The sequence below is a fragment of the Bubalus kerabau genome, chromosome 1 (genome assembly GCF_029407905.1).
Source record: "Bubalus kerabau isolate K-KA32 ecotype Philippines breed swamp buffalo chromosome 1, PCC_UOA_SB_1v2, whole genome shotgun sequence".
In the NCBI taxonomy this organism is placed as follows: domain Eukaryota; kingdom Metazoa; phylum Chordata; class Mammalia; order Artiodactyla; family Bovidae; genus Bubalus; species Bubalus kerabau.
Genome location: NC_073624.1, coordinates 93,659,325 through 93,667,275, shown reverse-complemented (window position 1 = coordinate 93,667,275; position 7,951 = coordinate 93,659,325).

The window sequence follows — 7,951 nt, the reverse complement described above, 5'->3', positions numbered from 1 at the left end:
AGATCCAACCAGTCCATTCTAAAGGAGATCAGCCCTGGGATTTCTTAGGAAGGACTGACGCTAAAGCTGAAACTCCAGTACTTTGGCCACCTCATGCGAAGAGTTGACTCATTGGAAAAGACTCTGATGCTGGGAGGGATTGGGGGCAAGAGGAGAAGGGGACGACAGAGGATGAGATGGCTGGATGGCATCACTGACTCGATGGACATGAGTCTGAGTGAACTCCGGGAGTTGGTGATAGACAGGGAGGCCTGGCATGCTGCGATTCATGAGATCGCAAAGAGTGGGACACGACTGAGCAACTGAACTGAACTGAACTGAACTGATAATGAGTGATGTTGAGCATCTTTTCATGTGTTTGTTACCCATCTGTATGTCTTCTTTGGAGAAATGTCTGTTTAGTTCTTTGGCCCGTGTTTTAATTGGGTCATTTATTTTTCTGGAATTGAGCTGCAGGAGTTGCTTGTATATTTTTGAGATTAATTCTTTGTCAGTTGCTTCATTTGCTGTTATTTTCTCCCATTCTGAAGGCTGTCTTTTCACTTTGCTTATAGTTTCCTTTGTTGTGTGGAAGCTTTTAATTTTATTTAGGTCCCATTTGTTTATTTTTGCTTTTATTTCCAATATTCTGGGAGGTGGGTCATAGAGGATCCTGCCGTGATTTATGTCGGAAAGCATTTTGCCCATGTTCTCCTCTAGGAGTTTTATAGTTTCTGGTCTTATGTTTAGATCTTTAATCCATTTTGAGTTTATTTTTGTGCATGGTGTTAGAAAGTGTTTTAGTTTCATTCTTTTACAAGTGGTTGGCCAGTCTTCCCAGCACCACTTGTTAAAGAGATTGTCTTTTCTCCATTGTATATTCTTGCCTTTTTTGTCGAAGATAAGGTGCCCATAGGTGCGTGGTTTATCTCTGGGCTTTCTATTTTGTTCCATTGATCTATATTTTTGTCTTTATGCCAGTACCATACTGTCTTGATGACTATGGCTTTGTAGTAGAGCCTGAAGTCAGGCAGATTCATTCCTCCAGTTCCATTCTTCTTTCTCAAGATTACTTTGGCTATTCGAGGTTTTTTGTATTTCCATATAAATTGTGAAATTGTTTGTTCTAGCTCTGTGAAAAATACCGTTGATAGCTTGATAGGGATTGCATTGAATCTATAGATTGCTTTGGGTAGTATACTCATTTTCACTATATTGATTCTTCCGATCCATGAACACGGTATATTTCTCCATCTATTAGTGTCCTCTGATTTCTTTCACCAGTGTTTTATAGTTTTCTATATATAGGTCTTTAGTTTCTTTAGGTAGATATATTCCTAAGTATTTTATTCTTTTCATTGCAATGGTGAATGGAATTGTTTCCTTAATTTCTCTTTCTATTTTCTCATTATTAGTGTATAGGAATGCAAAGGTTTCTGTGTGTTGATTTTATATCCTGCAACTTTACTATAGTCATTGATTAGCTCTAGTAATTTTCTGGTAGAGTCTTTAGGTTTTCTATGTAGAGGATCATGTCATCTGCAAACAGTGAGAGTTTTACTTCTTCTTTTCCATTTTGGATTCCTTTTATTTCTTTTTCTGCTCTGATTGCTGTGGCCAAAACTCCCAAAACTATGTTGAATAGTAGTGGTGAGAATGAGCACCCTTGTCTTGTTCCTGACTTTAGGGGAAATGCTTTCAATTTTTCACCATTGAGAATAATGTTTGCTGTGGGTTTGTCATATATAGCTTTTATTATGTTGAGGTATGTTCCTTCTATTCCTGCTTTCTGGAGGGTTTTTATCATAAATGGATGTTGAATTTTGTCAAAGGCTTTCTCTGCATCTATTGAGATAATCATATGGCTTTTATTTTTCAATTTGTTAATGTAGTGTATTACATTGATTGATTTGTAGATATTGAAGAATCCTTGCATCCCTGGGATAAAGCCCACTTGGTCATGATGTATGATCTTTTTAATGTGTTGTTGGATTCTGATTGCTAGAATTTTGTTAAAGATTTTTGTATCTAGGTTCATCAATGATATTGGCCTGTAGTTTTCTTTTTTTGTGGCATCTTTGTCAGGCTTTGGTATTAGGGTGATGGTGGCCTCATAGAATGAGTTTGGAAGTTAACCTTCCTCTGCAATTTTCTGGAAGAGTTTGAGTAGGATAGGTGTTAGCTCTTCTCTAAATTTTTGGTAGAATTTAGCTGTGAAGCCTTCTGGACCTGGGCTTTTGTTTGCTGGAAGATTTCTGATTGCAGTTTCAATTTCCATGCTTGTGATGAGTCTGTTAAGCTTTTCTATTTCTTCCTGGTTCAGTTTTGGAAAGTTGTACTTTTCTAAGAATTTGTCCATTTCTTCCAAGTTGTCCATTTTATTGGCATATAATTGTTGATAGTAGTCTCTTATGATCCTTTGTATTTCTGTGTTGTCTGTTGTGATCTCTCCATTTTCATTTCTAATTGTATTTTTCTCCCTTTGTTTCTTGATGAGTCTGGCTAATGGTTTGTCAATTTTATTTATCTTCTCAAAGAACCAGCTTTTGCCTTTGTTGATTTTTGCTATGGTCTCTTTTGTTTCTTTTGCATTTATTTCTGGCCTAATTTTTAAGATTTCTTCCCTTCTACTAACCCTGGGGTTCTTCATTTCTTCCTTTTCTAGTTGCTTTAGGTGTAGAGTTAGGTTATTTATTTGACTTTTTTCTTGTTTCTTGAGGTATGCCTGTATTGCTATGAACCTTCCCCTTAGCACTGCTTTTACAGTGTCCCACAGGTTTTGGGTTGTTGTGTTTTCATTTTCATTCGTTTCTATGCATATTTTGATTTCTTCTGTGATTTGTTGGTTATTCAGCAGCATGTTGTTCAGCCTCCATATGTTGGAATTTTTAATAGTTTTTTCCTGTAATTGAGGTCTAATCTTACTGCATTGCAGTCAGAAAAGATGCTTGGAATGATTTCAGTTTTTTTTGAATTTACCAAGGCTAGATTTATGGCCCAGGAGATTTATGGCCTATCCTGGAGAAGGTTCCTTGTGTACTTGAGAAAAGGGTGAAATTCATTGTTTTGGGGTGAAATGTCCTATAGATATCAATTAGGTCTAACTGGTCTATTGTATCGTTTAAAGTTTGTGTTTCCTTGTTAATTTTCTGTTTAGTTGATCTATCCATAGGTGTGAGTGGGGTATTAAAGTCTCCCACTATTATTGTGTTATTGTTAATTTCCCCTTTCATATTTGTTAGCATTTGTCTTACATATTGTGGTGATCCTATGTTGGGTGCATATGTATTTGTAATTGTTATATCTTCTTCTTGGCTTGATCCTTTGATTATTATGTAGTGTCCTTCTTTGTCTCTTTTCACAGCCTTTGTTTTAAAGTCTATTTTATCTGATATGAGTATTGTTATTCCTGCTTTCATTTGGTCTCTATTTTCATGGAATATCTTTTTCCAGCCCTTCACTTTCAGTCTGTATATGTCCCTTGTTTTGAGGTGGGTCTCTTGTAGACAACATAGATAGGGGTCTTGTTTTTGTATCCATTCAGCCAGTCTTTGTCTTTTGGTTGGGGCATTCAACCCATTTACATTTAAGGTAATTATTGATAAGTATGATCCTGTTGCCATTTACTTTATTGTTTTGGGTTCGAGTTTATACATCCCTTTTGTGTTTCCTGTCTAGAGAAGATCCTTCAGCATTTGTTGGAGAGCTGGTTTGGTGGTGCTGATTTCTCTCAGCTTTTGCTTGTCTGTAAAGTTTTTTATTTCTTCTTCATATTTGAATGAGATCCTTGCTGGGTACAGTAATCTGGGCTGTAGGTTCTTTTCTTTCATCACTTTAAGTATGTCCTGCCATTCCCTCCTGGCCTGAAGAGTTTCTATTGAAAGATCAGCTGTTATCCTTATGGGAATCCCCTTGTGTGTTATTTGATGTTTTTCCCTTGCTGCTTTTAATATTTGTTCCTTGTGTTTGATCTTTGTTAATTTGATTAATATGTATCTTGAGGTGTTTCACCTTGGGTTTATCCTGTTTGGGACTCTATGGGTTTCTTGGACTTGGGTGATTATTTCCTTCCCCATTTTAGGGAAGTTTTCAACTATTATCTCCTCAAGTATTTCTCATGGTCTTTCTTTTTGTCTTCCTCTTCTGGGACTCCTATGATTCGAATGTTGGGGTGTTTAACATTGTCCCAGAGGTCTCTGAGATTGTCCTCATTTCTTTTAATTCGTTTTTCTTTTTTCCTTTCTGATTCATTTATTTCTACCATTCTATCTTCTATCTCACTTATCCTATCTTCTGCTTCCGTTATTCCACTGTTGGTTCCCTCCAGAGTGTTGTTTATCTCATTTATTGCATTATTCATTATATATTGACTCTTTTTTATTTCTTCTAGGTCCTTGTTAAACCGTTTTTGCATCTTCTTAATCCTTGTCTCCAGGCTATTTATCTGTAACTCCATTTTGTTTTCAAGATTTTGGATCATTTTCACTATTATTATTCAGTATTTTTTTATCAGGTAGATTCCCCATCTCTTCCTCTTTTGTTTGGTTTGGTGGGCATTTATCCTGTTCCTTTACCTGCTGGGTACTTCTCTTCCACTTCATCTTGTTTATATTGCTGTGTTTGGGGTGGCCTTTCTGTATTCTGGCAGTTTGTGGAATTCTCTTTATTGTGATGTTTCCTCGCTGTGGGTGGGGTTGGACAGGTGACTTGTCAAGGTTTCCTAGTTAGGGAAGCTTGTGTCAGTGTTCTGGTGGGTGGAGCTGGATATCTTCTCTCTGGAGTGCAATAAAGTGTCCAGTAATGAGTTATGAGATGTCAATGGGTTTGGAGTGACTTTGGGCAGCCTGTATATTGACGCTCAGGGCTATGTTCCTGTGTTGTTGGAGAATTTGTGTGGTGTGTCTTGCTCTGGAACTTGTTGGCCCTTGGGTGGTGCTTGGTTTCAGTGTAGGTATGAAGGCGTTTGATGAGCTCCTATTGATTAATGTTCCCTGGAGTCAGGAGTTCTCTGGTGTTCTCAGGATTTGGACTTAAGCCTCCTGCCTCTGGTTTTCAGTCTTCTTCCTACAGTAGCCTCAAGACTTCTCCATCTATACAGCACCAATGATAAAACATCTAGGTTAAAGATGAAAAGTTTCTCCACGGTGAGGGACACCCAAAGAGGTTCACAGAGTTACATGGAGAAGAGAAGAGGGAGGAGGGCGATACAGGTGACCAGGGGGAGAAGAGGGGGAATCAAAAGGGGAGAGAGCAAACTAGCCAGTAATCACTTCCCTATGTGCTCTCCACAGTCTGGATCCCTCAGAGATGTTCACAGAGTTATGCAGAGAAGAGAAGAGGGAGGAAGGAGACAGAGGTGGCCAGGAGGATAAAGGGGGGAATCAAAAGGAGAGAGACAGATCCAGCCAGTAATCAGTTCCCTAAGTGTTCTCCACTGTCCGGAACACACAAAGAGATTCAGAGTTGGGTAGAGAAGAGAACGGGGAGGGAGGAGATAGAGGTGACCTGGTGGAGAAAAAAGAGAGTCCAAAGGGGGAGAAAGCAGTCAAGCCAGTAATCTCACTCCCAAGTAAAAATGGGTACTGAAGATTGGGTTCTTAAAGGTACAAAATTGATTAAAAAAAAATACCAAAAAGCAAAGATTAAAAATCTAGAGTAGAGGTTGGATTCTCAAAAACACAATATTAAAGAAAAAAAGAGTCACAAAAAATTATTATATATATATATATATATATATGAAGTTTGCTTTAAAAATAGAGTCTTTTTTTTGCAAATTAATAATAGGTTATAAAAATGAAAAAGTAATAGAGGGCTTAAAAATAAAAAAAAATTTTTTTTTTAATTTAAAGAATGATAATAGTAAAAATATATCTAGGACTTCTCTGGAGCTCTTGCTTACAGTGTGGGGTCAGTTCATTTTCAGATAGTTCCTTGGTCCGGCTTATACTTCTCAAGATCTATAGGCCCCTTCCTATGTAGTTGGTGCTAACTACAGGGTTTTAATCTATTGCACCTGTCACTTTCAAGGCAGTTCCCTCTGTTTTAGCTTCTTCTGTTTGCTGGTCTCTTCAGTGTCTAATTTCCACCCTGACACAAGGGGGCAGTGGTGGTCACTTTTTTTTAGGCTCACTTGTTCAGTCGTGCTGTGGGGAGGGAGTAACACTGCAAACAAATAACACTGGTGTGTGCTCGCAGTGTCTCAGCCACACTGGGTTTGCCCCTGCTCATGGCGTGTGTGCTTTCCCTGTCTACACTGCTTAGGCTCTAGGTTGCTCTGCCAGCAACTGTCTGAGGCCGGCCCTGGGTTGTGCACACTTCCCAGGTCTAAGCCACTCAGGTTCAGGTACTTGGGTAGTCCTCAGAGGCACAGACTCGGTTGGGCCTGCGTTTTGTGCCCTTCCCACGTCCAAGCAGCTCAGGTGACTGTTGAGGTCCTTTAATGGACCAGAACCTGGTGGTCTGGAGTTGACCGATAAGAAAGTAGAGGAGAGAGAAAGAGGCTGATATTCCTTGGTTTACGCAGAAAGCCAATAAAGCCCCTGCACGGGGATTACTCTGTTCACAGAGGCCTCAGGTGCCCTCTCAATGGGGTGAAGGTGCAGAGCGCCTTTTCGAGAGGGTCTTAGAAGTCCGGGCAGGAAAGTGAACTCAGAGAGCCTCTGCACTCCAGGGGATCAGCCTGAAAAAGAGAGAGAGAGGGAGAGAGAGAGAGAGAGAGAGAAAGACACAGGGACCAGAGCTCTGATGGAGCAAGGTGTTTTAATCAACATGGTGTGGGCATATATACTGTCTTACAAGGTAGTTATTCTCAGCAAAGATAAAGATTAAAATTCCAGACTTACAAAACATAGGCAATCCATATTAAAGAGAGAGAGTTGTAAACAATCACTTTTACCGTATGGTTCACAAGAAGGAAGAGGGTACTTATCACCATATAGAAACACTAATGAAGGAAATGCCAGGATTCCTCAGTCCTGGGAGAGGCTTGCCTCTCCTCTTAATTCCTGAGTATTCAGGAATTAATAAGGAACAGAGAATTCCTGACAGATCCAAAACAGCACACAGGAAGCCTCCTGTTAAATGCTTCCTGACAGGTGACCAGGTGTTTGTCGAGCACAGTCACTGTGACTTATCGCCTCCCCCATCCCTGCTGCTCGGTTTTCTGGGTGTACAACTGGCACACCTTCTCAGGCAGATGCCAACTGTCCAGAATCCCAAGAAGTCTTGGTTAGCAACGAAGCCTGCTTGCAGTTTGGTAGATGATGCCTCTCTGGGGCCACGAGTGCCCCCTTCTGGCTCTGGCTGCCCTCGCCTGCCTGTCTCCGGTGGGGGATGGGCTGGTCCACAGCTGGCTAGCTCTGTTCAGTCCTTTGTTCTGTGCGTGGGCCTGGCAGTGTTTGAGGTTAGTGCTTTTTGCGGGGTAGCTATCCCATAGTCTGGTTTGCTATCTCAAGTTAGTTCCTTCAGATTGCCCTCGGGGCATTCAGGTCCAGTTCTTACTCTAAGCAATGCAGCCTGAGCCTCTCTGCCCAGTCCCCGCTTGCTAGTGGCAAATGCACGCGTCTGCGCTGCTTCTCCGCTGGAAGTTACCATTGGGCATGTAATCTGTGGGTTTTAATTATTTATTTATTTTTCCTCCCGGTTATGTTGCCTTTTGAGGTTCTAAGGCTCGCCACCGACTCACCAGTGAGAGTGTTTCCTGGTGTTTGGAAACTTCGCTCTTTTTTAAGACTCCCTTCCTGGGACGGATCTCCGTCCCTACCTCTTTTGTCTCTCTTTTTGTCTTTTATATTTTTTCCTACCTCCTTTCGAAGACAATGGGATGCTTTTCTGGGTGCCTGATATCCTCTGCCAGCATTCAGAAGTTGTTTTGTGGAATTTACTCAGCGTTCAAATGTTTTTTTTGATGAGTTTTTTGGGGAGAAACTGGTCTCCCCATCCTATTCCTCCACCATCTTAGGACTGCCCCCCT